Source organism: Gossypium arboreum, chromosome 2 (genome assembly GCF_025698485.1).
Source record: "Gossypium arboreum isolate Shixiya-1 chromosome 2, ASM2569848v2, whole genome shotgun sequence".
Lineage (NCBI taxonomy): Eukaryota > Viridiplantae > Streptophyta > Magnoliopsida > Malvales > Malvaceae > Gossypium > Gossypium arboreum.
The window spans coordinates 95,420,655-95,438,337 of NC_069071.1; the positions used below are offsets into that span (position 1 = coordinate 95,420,655).

General features: G+C 38.7%; 1 non-coding gene across 1 annotated transcript; it reads right to left on the reverse strand.

Moving 5' to 3' along the window:
- Positions 1-2,831: 2,831 nt before the first annotated feature.
- Positions 2,832-2,937, reverse strand: LOC128289966 (small nucleolar RNA R71). The gene has a single exon (XR_008279606.1). It is a non-coding gene; the product is annotated as a small nucleolar RNA R71 (small nucleolar RNA).
- Between the last annotated feature and the right edge of the window lie 14,746 nt (positions 2,938-17,683).

The window sequence follows — 17,683 nt, forward strand, 5'->3', positions numbered from 1 at the left end:
CGTGTCTAGTACCTAATAATTCTGGATTATGTAAAAAGGTGATAAATAGATTTGTTTGTGTTGCCTTCAATAAGGCAAGCATATTGCTATCTGGACAGGCAGATCACTGTGAAAATGAAGATTTATTGTGTAGCCTCCAATAGAGTAGCTGCAATGCTAACTGGACTAGAAATTACGAAATAAATCTATGGAAAGTTCATGGCCATGTCATTATATGATAATATGCCAAGAGAGTGTCAAGGTATAAGTGGAAACACGTAAATTTACGCATTTTTACATACCCTTTTTAGCTTAAAATCATACCGTTTCGATTAAATTCTTGTCAAAAAATAATTAATTTTCATAAAATAATTAAATTATACTTAAAATATGAACATGATGAATTTTAGTTAATTTTATAATTAATTTTGAGTAATTTTGGTTATTTTCGACAGAATTGCGCAAAGGGCGAAAAATGGCTCAGCAGACACTCTTGAAGCACAAAATCAAAAAGCAATTTGAAGTATCAAGGAAAATTAATTTCCAGCTTAAGGTGGTCCAATTATGTGTATTAATTCATAATATAATTAATTTTAATTTATACCCAATTTAATTGGGGCTAAATAAATTAAAATTAATTAATTATGAAAAAAGTGGTCCAGTTGAACCAAACCGATTGAAGTGAACTGGCCAAAGATTGGGCAGCCAAAACCGGCCATATGCTGACCCAAATCAGCTTATTAGCTGATTAATTAAGCTTGCAAAGAAGCCCTTGAAGTCTTGTCAAAGTTGCATTCAAACCCATCCACAATTGGTGGATTTTTGGATTTGCCCCAAGCCATTTTTAGCAAAGTTGAAAGCCTCAACTTTGCCACATAGGTGGCCGGCCAAGGGGTGGCTTTTTGGCTGCTATTTTTAGTAAATTTCAGCTGTCACAATCAGCTATAAAATCCCCCCTTGGCTGATCATTCAAAGCATCTCATTCATTCCTCATTCATTTCACAACACTTCTCTCCTCTCTCATTCTTTTTCTCTCATTTTTCCATTTCAATTCACTTGCTCTTGTGCCGATTTCTTCCCTTGGAAAAGGGGTATTCTTCAACCATTTTGGATCATCAATTGAGTGTTCATCGAAGACTTGATCGGCAAGGACAACAAGAAGGAAGAACGGAGCAACCAAGTTAAGCCTCGGAAAACCACTGGATTTGATTCTTGTTCCCTATCTCTTTAATTTTTATTGTTGTTTTGATGAACATATCTATGAGTATTCATGTTGTTAGAATGGTTAATTTAATCAGCTTAGCTTGAACTTAATTTGTGTTGAGTTGATTTCATTTCGTCTTCTTAAATTGTTAAAATTGTGTTTATGTTATTATAGGCCTCGGTAAAATGCTTGATTAAGTAAAATCATGCCAAATTATTCTTGCGTTACGACTGTGAGGTAACTAATGAATTAATTATTTAAATGGATTGAAATTGTAATTAATTGACACAGTACTTGATCAGTGCATGTTTATTCTTCTAAGGTAGTTGAAGGTTAAATTAGGAATGTATCTGGCAATATTATTGGCTTGCATAACTTGTATGATTATTGTGATTAAACTGTTTCAAGGTAGGGATACCTTGTTACCTCACATAGTCTTTTATATGCTTGTTAGATTTAATTAATCGTTTGAATTGACATAGGGATATGCAAGAGATTAGTTCAGTTTAATGAGTATGTATGTGCACTAACATGTTTGCTTACTAGAATCTGTTTAGTCGGTTGAATTGACATAGGGATATGTCAAGTTATGAATGGATTTTGGTATATAAGTGTGTTCATAAGTTAGCAATTTACAGGGTTGCCATGATTTTATTTGTAACAACATAAACATAAGTTTAATAATTCTAAGATGAGAAGTGTAATTAATCCAAAATAATTATATCATCTTAATTAAATCTTATTTTGAAATCGTGCATTAGAACTTTCTTTTACTTCATTATTTATTTATTTTAATTTTCTTAAGTTTTTAATCACCCTCTTTAAACAAAATATTTTTCTTCACCAAAGTGTTTTAAATTGCATTCATAAATAATCCTTTTCACAGTCCCTGTGGGTACGATAACTCGACATTTACTTGTCACTTTATTACTTGTTGCGATTGTGTACACTTGCACATTTCCGTTGTTCCAAGTTTTTGGCGCTATTGCTGGGGACTGTTTTAAAAAATCATTATTTGTGAATTTGTTAGTTTTGCATTTTGGTTTAATTTTTTATTTAATTTTTAAGTTAATTAATTTTTCTGTGATTATTTCAGGTGTTTATGAGTATTGACCGAATTATTGACCTACTCCCTGTAGACCCTGAGATAGAATAAACTTTTCGAGAGCGAAGAAGACAAGCAAATCAGAGGAGGACCGAAGAGATGAACTTCGAAAATCTAATCCAAGGAAATGGAGCAAACCTTGCTCAAAATCCTATCCTTATTGTTTAGGATAGGGATAGAGCTTTACAACAGTATGCCATACCAGTATTTAATGATCTTAATTCGTGTATTAGGAGACCCGAAATTGAGGCACAACAGTTCGAGCTAAAGCCAGTCATGTTTCAGATGCTTCAGACTGTGGGTCAATTCAGTGGAATGCCTGCCGAAGATCCTCACCTACGCTTAAGACTATTTATGGAGGTGAGCAATTCTTCCAAGTTTTCCGGAGTACTCGAAGATACATCACGATTGAAGCTGTTCCCACATTCGCTGAGGGACAAAGCTCGAGCCTGGTTGAACTCATTGCCACCGAACTCAATTTCCACATGGCAAGAGTTAGCAGAAAGATTCCTTATGAAGTATTTCCCGCCTAGCAAGAATGCTAAGTTGAGGAATAAGATCATTGCCTTTCAAAGAATGGATGATGAGTCCTTGTATGAGGCATGGGAAAGGTAAAAGAGTTATTATGAATGTGCCCTCATCATGGGATCCCATATTGCATCCAACTTGAGACATTTTATAATGGTCTCAATGCTCACACGAGGATGGTAGTGGACACTTCTGCTAATGGTGCTCTCCTTTCTAAGTCTTAAAATGAGGCTTATGAAATTATCAAGAGGATTGCCAGCAGCAATTACCAATGGCCAACCAACCGAGCAGCGTCAGGAAGACGAGTTGCTGGAATACATGAAGTAGACGCTCTTACTTCACTCGCATCTCAGGTATCGTCAAGATCCTCAATGCTTAAAAATCTTACTACTAATGGGTCTAACAGTTTTGTAGCACAGCCACCAAATCAATTTGAAAATATAGCCTATGTTTATTTTGGGGAAGGACATTTGTTCGAAGAATGTCCATCAAACCCAGAATCCATGTACTACATAGGTATCCAGAACCAAAACCGAGAAAGGCAAGGACTACAATCCAATTTTTATAACCCATCATGGCGAAACCACCCTAATTTTTCCTAGAGTAACCAAGGGGCTAGAAGCACTAACACTTACACCCAACCTAGACCAACCCAGCCACCTAGTTTTCCCCAACAAGTTCAAAAACTAACCCAAGTTGAACCATCCAATGGCTTAGAAAATCTATTGAAGGCATACATGGCCAAGAATGACGCCTTAATCCAAAGCCAAGCAGTTACATTGAAAAACCTAGAAAACCAAATGGGCCAGCTTGCAACTGAACTCAGGAATCGACCATAAGATGCTTTACCTAGTGATACAGAAAATTCGAGGAATCCGGGGAAGGAGTATTGCAAAGCATTAACATTAAGGAGTGGAAAGACAATAGAGTCCAACACCATTGAAGTTGAAAAGGAGCAAGCTGATGCTTAAGAATCAGAGGAAGTTTAACTGAGCGTTGAAATTCCAGTTTCATAAGAACCAGAATCTGCAAAACCCGACAAGGTAATTTCAGAACCTACTAATTCTAATCAACTAACAAGCCCATCAGATGCAGAATTGCCACAAAAGACGAATCAACCAGTTCTAGTAAAGAAACCACCACCACTCTACCATCAAATACTTCAAAAGTAGAAGTAGGAGATTCAATTCAAGAACTTCCTAGACGTACTTCATATCGACATCCCGTTGGTTGAAACACTTGAGCAAATGCCAAACTACGTCAAATTCATAAAGGATATCCTATCCAAAAAATAAAGACTCGAAGAATTTGAGATGATAGCTCTAACAATGGAATGTAGTGCATATCTTCAAGACAAACTACCCCCAAAATTGTAAGGATCCTGGATGTTTTACCATACCCTGCAACATTGGAGCAACATATTGTGGTAAGGCACTATTTGACTTGGGTGCGAGTATGAACTTGATGCCTATGTCAATATTTGGGAAGTCGGGGATTGGTGAAGTTAGACCAACTACGATTACACTTCAATTAACAGATCGATCTTTAGCACATCCAGAAGGAAAAATCGAGGATGTATTGGTACGTGTAGATAAATTTATCTTCCCTGTTGATTTTGTTATTCTAGACTTTGAAGTAGACAAAGAAGTGCCAATTATCTTAGGAAGACTGTTCTTAGCAACCGAAAGGACCCTTATTGATGTGCAGAAGGGCGAGTTTACTATGCATGTTCAGGATGATCAGGTAACATTTAACAGTATCCAATTTAGACGATTTAATAGTGGAGAAGAAGCTCAACTATGTGGAGGATCCGTTGGAACAAATTTTAACATCAGATCCTCCGAATGATGAAGAGGAGGATGAGTACTTAGCTTTGTTAGAAGCTAATCAAAGGGGATTTATTCTGCAATCCTGCTTTGAATCTTTAAGTTAGAGGAAAGGAATTATGCCCAACCAAAAGCGTCAATGTGGACTTTTTTTATTCTTCCCTAATTTTTTTGTTTGGCTTTTCGGGAAAACAAAATACAAAAAATGGGCATTTTAGGTTATGGCGGATCAATAATTATTGGGCGAGCTAGATTTGAACCAACGTAGACATATTGCCAACGAATTCTGATCCGTCCCCATTAACCGCTCGGGCATCGACCGGGAAGAATCAATTCTAGGTTTATTGATAATCCATGATCAACTTCCTTTCGTAGTACCCTACCCCGGGGAAGTCGAATCCCACGCCTCCTTGAAAGAGAGGTGTCTGAACCGCTAGACGATGGGGCATACTTGCTGACCATGACCATACTATGCTCATAGTATGAGCGCTTTTTGAAATTGTCAATATAATGGAATGACTAGAGCCGAAAGCTTTTTCCATCTTTTATGATTTTCCATTTTAGATTCACGATTTATACTCAGTAAATCATTCATCGCCACTCTATTCGATATAGAAATAAATTAGATAAATTCAATCTATTATATAAATATTTATTAGAAATAAATAGATATTATAAAAATAGAAATAAATAGATATTATAAAAAGAAACTAGATTATATTAATAATACAAAGTATAAGATCAGTGATTGGTTTAACATAAACAGAGGAGCCACCTAAATTAGAACTCAAGGTCCTACCTTCACATCTAAAATATGTTTATTTAGGTAACTTTTCTACTCTGCTTGTGATTGTTTCAGCAGAATTAACTACTGAGCAAGAAGAGAAGCTTATTGTGGTGTTGAAATAATTCAAGAAGGCTATCGGATAGACCATAGCCTATATCCATGGTATTAACCCATCTGTATGCATGCACAAGATCATACTAGAATATGGCGAGAAAAGGACGATCAATGGATAACGAAGACTGAACCCCATCATAAAAGTTGTAGTAAAGAAAATGGTTAGATGCGAGTATAATTTACCCCATATCAGATAGTTCATGGGTAAGTCTGATCCAGTGCGTGCCAAAGAAATGAGGTATCAAAGTAATTAAAAACAAGAATAATGAGTTGATACCAACTAGAACGGTTACGGGATGGACAATTTGCATCGATTATCGAAAGCTAAACAAGGCCACTAGAAAAGATCACTTTCTTTTGCCGTTTTTAGACTAGATGCTGGATAGACTCGCAGGGCGAAACTACTATTTTCTCAATGGATACTCAGGGAATAATCAGATTACAGTAGCACCAGAAGATCAGCATAAGACAACATTCACCTGCGTGTACGGTACATTTGTATTTAGACGCATGGCATTTGGTTTATGTAATGACCTGCTACATTTCAAAGATGTATGATGTCTATTTTTATTGACATGGTTGAGAAGTATTTGGAAGTTTTTATGGATGATTTTTTAGTATTTGGAGATACGTAAGACGATTGCCTAGCCAATCTAGCCAAGGTACTAAGACGATGCGAAGAAACAAACCTAGTACTCAACAGGGAAAAGTGCCATTTCATGGTACGAGAAGAGATTGTTCTAGGGTATCGGATAATGAGACATAGAATCGAAGTAGATAAAGCAAAGGTAGATGTTATTGAGAAACTCCCACCTCTAACATCTGTAAAAGGTGTTAGGAGCTTTTTGGGCCACGCTTGTTTCTATCGAAGATTCATCAAGGACTTCTCCAAAATTGGTAAACCCTTATGTAAATTATTAGAGAAGGACTCGATGATCAAGTTTGATGAGGAATGCTTAAAGGCTTTCAAATATTTGAAGAGTCGATTAGTTACGACACCCATAATAGTCACACCATACTAGGATCTGCCATTCGAATTGATGTGTGACGTGAGTGACTTCGCGATAGGAGCGTTATGGGCCAGTGAAGGAGCAAAGTTTTTCATCCCATTTACTACGCAAATTGAACTCTGACAGGAGCTCAACTGAATTATATGGTAACAGAAAAAGAGTTACTTGCTATTGTGTTTGCTTTTGACTAGTTTCAATCTTATCTTGTAGGTACCAAAGTGACTGTATATATGGACCACTCGACAATTAAGTACTTACTCTCTAAGAAAGATGCTAAAACAAGGTTGATCCGATGGGTACTTCTACTTCAAGAGTTTGATCTAGAAATTCAAGATCGAAAGGGAGTGGAAAATCAAGTAGCAGATCACTTGTCCAAATTGGAGTTGCAAGAAGGGAACTCTCCTCTTATACCAATTCAAGAAACATTTTCGGATGAACACATACTAAAGGTAAATCATGTCCATAATACCCCTTGGTTTGCTGATATCACTAACTATATAGCTTGTGGTTTGATGCCGATTGATAAGGCGTATTATCAAAGGAAAAGTTTCTTCACGATGTGAAGTACTATTTTTAGGAAGAACCATACTTGTTCAAGAAGTGTGCAGATCAAATGATCAAGAGATGTGTGGCAGAAGATGAAGTACAAAATATTCTATACCATTGTCACTCAACTCCAGGTAGGGGACACTTCGAAGGTACTTGTACTACGGACAAAGTATTACAAGCCAGATTCTTTTGGCCAACACTATTTAAGGACACATACGCTTACATAAAAAGTTGTGATTGATGTCAAAGGATCGAAAATGTCACCAGTAGAAATGAGATGCCTCGAACAAACATCATTGAGGTAGAATTATTTGATGTTTGGGGCATTGACTTCCTCAGTCCTTTCCTTCCATCTTTTGGTCACAAGTACATCTTGGTAGCTGTAGACTATGTGTCTAAGTAGGTTGAGGCTGAAGCTTACCCGACAAACGATGCTAGGGTTGTAATAAAGTTTTTGCAGAAACATGTGTTCACAAGGTTTGGAACCCCAAGAGCTATTATCAATGATGAAGGGTCCGATTTTGTGAACAAGTGGTTGAAATGGTTGTTAGATAAACATGGAGTGAAACACAAGGTTGTTACAGCTTACCATCCGTAGACGAATGGGCAAGTTAAACTGGCAAATAAGGAGATCAAAGGCATACTTGAGAAGGTAGTTTGCCCGAACTGACGAGATTGGTCCAAAAGACTGGATGATGCTTTATGGGCTTACAGGACAGCATACAAGACACCTTTAGGGATGTCACCCTACAGGTTGGTCTTTGGGAAAGCTTGTCATCTACCTTTGGAGTTAGAACACAAAGCTTACTAGGCCCTTCGACAACTCAACTTGCATCTTAAGCTTGCTAAAGAGAAATGGATGCTCCAACTCAATGAGCTAGAGGAATTCCAAACGTTCTTGTACGAAAATGCCAAACTACTCAAGGAAAGACTTAAGAAATGACATGACAAGCACATTCGAGTTCGAGAGTTTGAAGTAAGTCAGCAAGTCTTGTTATTTAATTCCAGATTAAAGTTCTTTCTAGGTAAACTAAAATCACGTTGGTCCGGTCCATTTACGATTCATTACGTCTATCCATACGGAGTTATTGAACTCCAAGGTAATGGAGGTAATTTTCAAGTTAATGCTCAGCGTTTAAATTTACAATTCATCGCATTTATCCATACGGAATCAAATTTCGTTCATTCTATCAGATGTTTAAATTTTCTTATTTTCCTTTTTAATAAATGATTTAGGGTATATTTTTTAGATTAGTATGTTTAAATCAATTATGTCTAGGAGATTGGAACTTAAGTGGGACCGCTTGTGACCCCTCCAATTTCTCTTGGGAATTGATTTTAACATAATTTTTCGAGAAATTATTCCCTAAATAGAAAAATAAATTTTTAGTTTTTTGAATAAAGAAGTCAATTTTAACCTACGTTTTTAATTGCAACTCAATTTCAAATTTTCATTAAGTCTAGGGACTTAATTGATTTATTTTCAAAATTCGGTTGCTCTTTTCATAAATAATAAAAACTAGATGCCTTTTTTTGTAAATATTTTCAAAAGGCTTCTAGAATAAATATTTTAATTCAAAAAAGATGATAATTATTAATATATAATTATATCCATTATAATATCTATTAATTATTATCAACTTTATCTAAAGTTAGGATTAGTGTTAATTTCATCATATTTTATTTGATAAGTTTTTAATAATAAGATGATAAGTTTTTAATAATAATATAGAATTAAGATTAGTTTTAATCATATCTCATTTTGTTTAAATAAATTAATAGCATTAATAATTTAATATGCATATATTTAATTATTAATTGTTGTTAACTTGGATTAAAATTAGAACTTAGAGTTTTAATTATTAAATTTCTCTTAGAATTCTACTTTAAGTCATATTCCTTTCATTATAAATACTACATTCTCCATTCATTCATCACTAAAAATCCCAAACACCAAAACCCTATAAGTTCTGCAAGCCCCTAGCCTAGCAGCCATTCGGCCAGCAAGCACCTAGTAGCCCAGCTCCATTGCACACGCTGAGCACAACTGCGACCATCGCGTGCTGCATTGCGTGCCCCGTCCAGCTCTAGCACCTGCACACGTCCAGCTCCAGCACTCACCAGGCCCACACCTTGACGCTGCACCTGCTCCAGCTCCAACATGAGCGCGCCTCAGCTGTTGCCCACTCAGCTTTGAGGCCTGTTGCCTATGCAGCTCATTGCGCCAAGCTGTGCTGTTTCTTGCTCCTGCTCAATGAGTTTGCTTGCCGTCTGGCACTTGTGCGGCACACACCTACACCAAGCCCCTTAGCCGAAATCTTCCAACCCACCTTAAATTTACCTGTTTTGTTTATTAATTATTTTTAGGAGTTCTGAGTTTTATTTAAAAAATAAGTGGTAAGATAATTTTTTTCTCCTAAATTTTAATTTTATTCAATTATTTAATTTTTTAGTTTACTGAATTATTAATAATTTTTGCGAATTAAATTTTTGAGGAAATAAATTTTCCCATCTTTTTTTCAGGTTAATCATGCCTCGCAAGAGAACTCGTGCTTGTGCCCAAATTGATGAAACACAAAACATATTCCATTGTGAAGAAGCCAAAGCAAGATACTAGAGTATCTTCAAAAATCAACAGATGCATCCAGAGAAAGGCTTCACTTTGAAAGAGAGCAACTACAAAGACTTTATGGCACGTATTTGTCAAGTTTCTGAAGCCCTAAATTGGGAATTGTTTTATGAAAAGAGGCCCAGTGTGGATGAGGAACTAGTTCGTGAATTCTACGTGAATTTAACCTCAAGCAATTTGATAGAAGTTCCAGTTCACGGAATCAAGGTACCAATAAGTTCAAATGCTATTAATGAGTTCTTTGAATTACCTAATCTCGAAAATAATGAATATTCTTCTTTGATGAGCAACATCGAACATGAAATTTTGCAAGAAATTCTTGAGGAACTTATAGTTCTAGGTTCTAAGTGGACTGTGTCAAAGCAAGGAATCCACACTTGTCGAAGAGAATCTTTGACACCACTTGCAAAGGTATTGTAACACCCCAAACCCGAGACCATCGCCGGTGTCGGACCCGAGGGGTTAACAAGCCAAGTTCACATGTTTTTGCCCACCAATTTGACATTTCCAGTCAGGCTGGAAAACTGCGTCACTGTCGCCTTAAAAATCATATCTCAAGTTTCAAAACTCGGAAACTGGTTTCGTAAATTTTCCCTGAATTTAGACTCATATATCCATCCATGGATTTATTTCTAGGATTTTTGGTCGGGCCAATTGATACAGTTTATTAGTTAAAGTTACCCATGTTACAGGGATCGACTGCTCTGACCTTCGCGCGGTATAACTTGAATATCTCTCTGTACAGGGATTTAATGCTGGTTTCGTTTGTTTCTAATGAAACTAGACTAAAAATGGAATCTGTACATATAAGGTATGTCTCCTAATTCTTTTTGGATAATTTATAGTGAATTTTTAAATTTGCGACAGGGAACCCAGAAACCATTCGGGCCCTGTCTCACAATAGCTTTAATATCTCTTAACCTGTAACTCCTATGACCATTTCGTTTCTTCCATATGAAAATAGACTCATCAAGCTTCATTTACATAGCTTATTCACTATTTAATTCCATTCCTATGAATTTTGGTGATTTTTCACATTCACGCCACTGCAGCTGGCAGCATCTGTTTTTAAGGTAGGACTTACCTATTTGGTAGTCTCCATGATTCAACTAGTCTTGCCATACATAGGTTCATATATGATCATTTTAACCATGCCAATGGCTGATCATATGACCAACATTCCCATTTCAAGCCATAGCCACATCATGACACAAAATATATACATACAACCCACAATTAGTCTAAGTTCATGCTTCCTTTTGAGCCATTTTCGCATGGCCGTACATACTTACATTACAACATATTTAACAAACAAGGGTAGTCCTATACATGCCATCTCAAGTTCAACCAAAATTTATACCAAAATGGAGGCTTGATAGTGTGGATGACTTGACTTCAACGATCCCAAATCCGATTGCTTGAGCGAAATCTAGAAAACGAGAGCCAAAGCAGCGGGTAAGCATTTTATGCTTAGTAAGTCTCAAGGAATATAATCAACTCTAATTACAGCAATACATTCACATAGCCAAATGCATCATTTCATTAATACACATTCTTACTTCATACTTCATCATTATATAAGTTCACAAAGCATCAATCAATTCAATAACTGAAATTCATTAGTCGATTGAGCGAATGTTGCTCAAACATTACAGCAACATATAACGTACCTTATCCTTTGGGCTTTCGAGTGTACTAATTGAATTCATTACAGCAACCAACACTCACCTCCAGCCCAAGATTCCTCGGAATATAACCGGATATAATCACGTGCACAAATGCCTTGGTCTTAGCCGGATAGAATAACTTCGCACTGACGCCTTGGTCTTAGCCCGGATATAGCCACTAGCACATTTGCCTTGGTCTTAACCGGATATAATTTCAACATAATTGTCTTGGGCTTAGCCCGATATCATTCAATTTCTCATGCACACATACATCAATAATCATTGGACATACATATTTCATTTTCGTTACTAAGGCTCAAACACAATTATAATCATTAGCATATTCGCCTTGGGACTTAGCCCGGTGGAATTCAAATGCTCATACACACATAATCAATAATCATACACATCCATATTTCATCTCACATAATTCAAGTAAGGTCACTTCTTGAGGACTTACCTCGGATGTTGTCGAACGGCTTTTTCGGCTATTCGATCACCTTTTCCTTCCCTTGTCCAATTGTGGCCCTCTTAGCTCTTGAGCTAATTCAAACAAATTCAATTTATTAAAACCTCATTGTGCTTGCTTATGGCGAATATGACAAGGATTTTAAATGGTCATATGGCCACTCTTTAGCTTGAATACACAATGGTCATGCACATTTTATACTACATCAAGCAATTCAATACAATTTATTTGAGCATCAAGGAAATGCTAAGGCCTTCAATAGGCTACCCAAGGCGAATATTCATGTACATGTTGAGGTCAATTTTGCACTTAATACCTCACAAAAACAGCATGCAATTTACTAATTAATGCTTTGCACATTGTATTAAAACTTATAATATAGCATCAAGCACCTACATGTGTGCTAGGCCGAATTGTGCTTGCAATTTCGAAGCATTCTTCCACATCTTCTTCTTTAAACCAATATATTCATCACTTAGTTCATAACCAAAACATAATATGCAATCATATATATGCATATATGAGCATGGCAATTTCAAGGTGTCCATAGCCATCCAAAACACAAACTTTAACTAACATGCAAGAAGCATGAATCATGCTCAAGAATGCATCATGGCGAATATGACAATCATGCTTCTTTTCAACTTCAATCATGATAAAACAAAAGAAAGCTCAAAATCTTACTCATGAGTAGACAATCCATCATTGCATGCATCATCATCAAGTTTCACACTTAGCATGCAATGGCTTTATCACCATAACAACTTTGGCCAAATGCCATTTCCATGGCATAACAAAGATTTGAGCCATGGCTAACATGCACATCAAATTAGCAACCAAACCATGCATGAAACTCCCAACACAACCTCATACATACCTTAATCTTGATGTAAACTTAGCCAAATCTCCTTCTAGGTCTCTTCCAACCCAAGCATGAAGCAAAAATCCTCCCCTTTTCCCTTAGTATTTTGGCCAAGAAGATGAGAAAGGATGAACAAATTTTCTTTTCTTTCCTTAAGACATTCGGCCAAGCCTATGGAGAAGAATGAACATTTTTTTTCTCTTTTTTTTTTTCATACTCTTATTTTATCATTTCTAACATCATCCATTAGTAAAACATGTTGGGAACATGTTTTCCCTTGCCCATAATTTGTCATGGCCGCCATCCACCTTAGGAAAGGGATAATTGACATGCAACTCCATTTATTTCACTTTATGCATTATTAGGCCACTTAAAATACACCTATCACATTTTCAAGTCCTAGCACATGGGTCCTTTCTTATAAATTAGCACCTAATTAATAAAAATCGAGACACGAAATATTTACGCATACCAATTCCTCATGCAATAAGCACGGAATATAACACTTAATTATTCTTGTGACTCGGTTTCGTGGTCCCGAAACCACTCTCCGACTAGGGTCACATTAGGGGTGTCACAACTCTCCCCCACTCAAGATATTTTCGTCCCCGAAAAGCTTACCGGTAAATAGGTTCGGATATCGCTCTCTCATAGAGTTCTCGGTCTCCCAAGTAGCTTCTTCTATCCCGTGCTTGAGCCATAACACTTTCACTAGCGGAACCCGCTTGTTTCGCAACTCTTTCACTTCTCGTGATAGGATACGAATCGGTTCTTCCTCATAACTCATATTAGCTTGAATTTCAATTTCTGATGGACTAATCATGTGCGATGGATCGGATCTATAACGTCGAAGCATCGAAACGTGGAAGACATCGTGAACCTTTTTGAGTTCAGGGGGCAAAATCAAACGATATGCCACTGGACCGACTCGCTCTGATATCTCATATGGCCCAATGAACCTCGGGCTCAACTTGCCCTTACGGTAGAACACAGTATCTTTTTCCAAGGCGATACCTTGAGAAACACTTTATCACCCACCGATACTCGATATCCTTACGCTTCATATCCGCGTCGACTTACGACGATCGAAGGCTATCTTCAAACTTTCACGGATTACTTTCACTTTCTCATTCAGCATCCCTAATCAAATCCACCGAAAATCTTGCTTTCACCAAGCTCGGTCCAAAACAATGGTGTACGGCATTTACGCCTGCGTACAAAGCCTCGTAGGTGCCATCTTAATACTTGATTGAAAGTTTGTTGTTGTGGCGAATTCAATCAACGGCAAATACCGTTCCCATGAACCACTAAACTCGAGGACGCAACATCTTAACATATCCTCAAGTATCCGAATTATCCGCTCGGATTGACCATCGGTTTGGGGTGAAAGGCGGTGCTGAAATGCAACTTGGTACCCAAAGCTTCTTGCAACTTTTTCCAAAATCGCGAGGTAAATCTCGGATCTCTATCCGACACGATGGAAATAGGCACCCGTGTAATCTCACAATCGAGAAGCGTACAATTCCGCTAATTTTTCCATTGAAAAATCCGTGCGTCTGAGGGACAAAGTGGGCCGACTTAGTCAATCGATCTACCACGACCCAAACCGCATCCTTCTTACTTGCGACAATGGCGGTCCGGATACAAAGTCCATTGTGACTCGATCCCATTTCCACTCGGGTATCGTGATTGGTGAAGTAATCTGAAGGCACCGATGTTCCGCTTTCACTTGTTGACATATTAAACATCTCGAAACAAAGTCGGAGATGTCTCGCTTCATACCATGCCACCAAAACCGACGTTTCAAATCATTGTACATCTTCGTACTCCCCGGGTGGATTGCCATTTGGCTACAATGGGCTTCATTCGAATTATCGAAATGAGTTCAATTCTTTGGGACACAGGAGACGACTTTTGAACCTCAAACAATCGTCATCGTCGATTTGAAACTCCGAGTCCTTGTTCGAAACACACGCAGCCCGTTTTGTAACCAACTCGTCGTCGACTTTCTGAGCTTCTCGAATTTGGTGTGTCAATAATGGTTTGGCTTTCAATTCAGCCACTAACACACTGTCGGATCGGACAGACAAGTGCACATTCATCGCTCGTAAAGTGAATAACGATTTACGACTCAAGGCATCCGCAACCACATTCGCCTTTCCCGGGTTATAGTCAATGATCAGCTCATAATCCTTTAACAGCTCAAGCCAACGTCTTTGTCGCAGATTTAAGTCTCTTTGGGTCATCAAATATTTGAGACTTTTGTGATCCGAGTATACATGGCACCTTTCACCAAATAAGTAATGTCGCCAAATCTTTAAAGCGAATACGATGGCGGCCAATTCGAGATCATGAGTCGGATAATTTTTCTCATGTGGCTTTAATTGCCTCGACGCGCAGGCCACAACTCGACCTTCTTGCATTAATCGCAACCTAACCCAAGTAGAGAGCGTCGCTATAGATGACAAACTCCTTGCGGACTCGGGTTGCACTAGAATTGGGGCTTCATCAAATAAGTTTTCATTGATCGAAACTTTTTGGCATTTCTCCGTCCATTCGAACTTAACGTCCTTTTGGAGTAACCGTCATCAGCGTGGCTATCGTTGAGAAGCCTTTTACAAATCGTCGGTAATAACCTAAGCAAGCCCCAAAAAGCTCGAACCTCGGTAATATTTCTGGAGGCTTCCAATTAAGTATGGCTGAAATTTTATTCGGGTCGACTCGAATACCCGATGCAGATACCACATGACCCAAGAAGCTAACCTCTCTTAACCAGAACTCACACTTGCTGAACTTAGCATATAATTGCTTGTCCCGTAAAATTTGCAGCACTAACCGCGGTGTTCAAAGATGTTCGGTCTCATTTCTTGAATAGACCAAGATGTCATCAATGAACACGACTACGAATCGATCCAAATATGGTCTAAAGATCCGATTCATTAAATCCATAAATACCGCAGGGGCATTAGTGAGCCCAAACGGCATCACTAGGAACTCATAGTGACCATATCTCGTTCTGAAGGCAGTCTTGGGCACGTCTGAATCTCGGATTCGTAATTGATAGTAGCCCGATCTCAAATCTATTTTCGAGAACACCGAGGCTCTCTTCAGTTGATCGAACAAGTCATCAATACGTGGCAACGGATATTTGTTCTTTATCGTCGCTTTATTAAGTTGACGATAGTCGATGCACAGTCGCATGGTTCCATCCTTCTTCTTCACGAACAACACCGGCGCACCCCAAGGCGAAAAACTCGGGCGAGCAAAACCTCTATCCACCAATTCTTGCAACTGAGCTTTCAACTCCTTTAATTCCGTTGGTGCCATACGATATGGAGCTATCGAAATTGGAGTGGTACCAGGTACCAATTCGATGCCAAATTCTATTTCCCGAACAGGTGGTAAACCCGGCAATTCTTCGGGGAAAACATCCGGGTATTCACAAACCACGGGCACAGATTCGGGTTTCTTCTCTGATTCCTTGTCATCGAGTACGTACGCAAGGTACGCTTCGCACCCTTTTCTTACATATTTCTGGGCCAACATCGCTGATATTACAGCTGGCAACCCCTTTAAGTCCGTGGACTCAACCCGAATTATTTCATTATTCGCGCACCTCAAATCGATAGTCTTGCTCTTGCAATTTACAACCGCATCGTGCATGGTCAACCAATCCAAACCAAGAATAACCTCGAACTCATCGAATGGCAAAAGCATTAAGTCCGCGGAAAACAAGAACCTCGGAACACTAGGGACTTTTCTTGCACACTTTGTTAACAAGCACGTAATGACCCAAGGGGTTTGACACCGAATTACAAACTCGATAGACTCAATGGGCAAAGTCTTATTGGATGCTAAGGTTTCACATATATATGAATGAGTAGAACCGGGGTCAATCAAAGCAATTATATTTGTATTGAAAAGAGTGAAAGTACCGGTAATAACATCCGAGAGGCGGCATCCTCGCGTGCGCGTATGGCATAAGTCCTAGCAGAGCACGAGCCTCAGATCCGATGGTAGCATCTCTAGATCCTCTCGACCGCCACGACATTGCCCATATTTCTAGGTGGCCTACCTCGGCGATGGTAGCACCGGGTTTGCACTCGACTTACATTCTGCTCATGCATCCTCGGGCAATCCTTCATAAAGTGGTCGGCCGATCCACACTTATAGCGAGAGCGATCACGAAACCAACAGCTCCCGAATGCCATTTGCCACAATGTGGACACTGCGCCTCTCTCGGCGATCATTTCCATACCGGCGATCGAGGTGACTCGTGTGGTCACGAGGGTCGATCGCGTCCTCGTCTAGGAAAGCCGAAATGCCTCTAGACCGGCTCGCATCATCTCGAAATCTCTTTGATGCTTGTTGAAGAGACTTTCCGAGGACCTCTTTCGAATTCTCCGGTTCCCACATCGCTTTTTGTTTCTCCTTTCTAAGCTCTTCGGCTTTACAAGCTCGCTCAACAAGTACTACGAACTCTCGTATCTCGAGAATGCCAACAAACATCCTTATATCATCATTCAGCCCATCCTCGAAGCGTTTACATATATAGCTTCGGACGAAATGCATTCTCGCGTCTGGCTAAGCCTCACAAACTTTCGTTCGTAGTCGATAATCGGACATAGAACCTTGCTTAAGATCAAGAAATTCCCTCCGCTTTTGGTCGATGAATCTCGGTGATATACTTTTTGAACTCGGTTTGAAAGAATTCCCAAGTCACTTGCTCTCTAGGCACCACGAAGTCGAGTACTCCACCAATAGTAGGCGGACTCATAAGCAAGGAGATGGTACACTTTAAGCACTCATCGGGTGTATGGGATAGCTCATCAAGCACCGGATAGTGTTATCTAACCAAAATTCAGCGCTTCGGCATCATCATCATCCGTGGCCTTAAATTCAGTGGCCCCATGTTTTCGAATCCTATCGACTGGGGGCTTACTTGACCTTATTT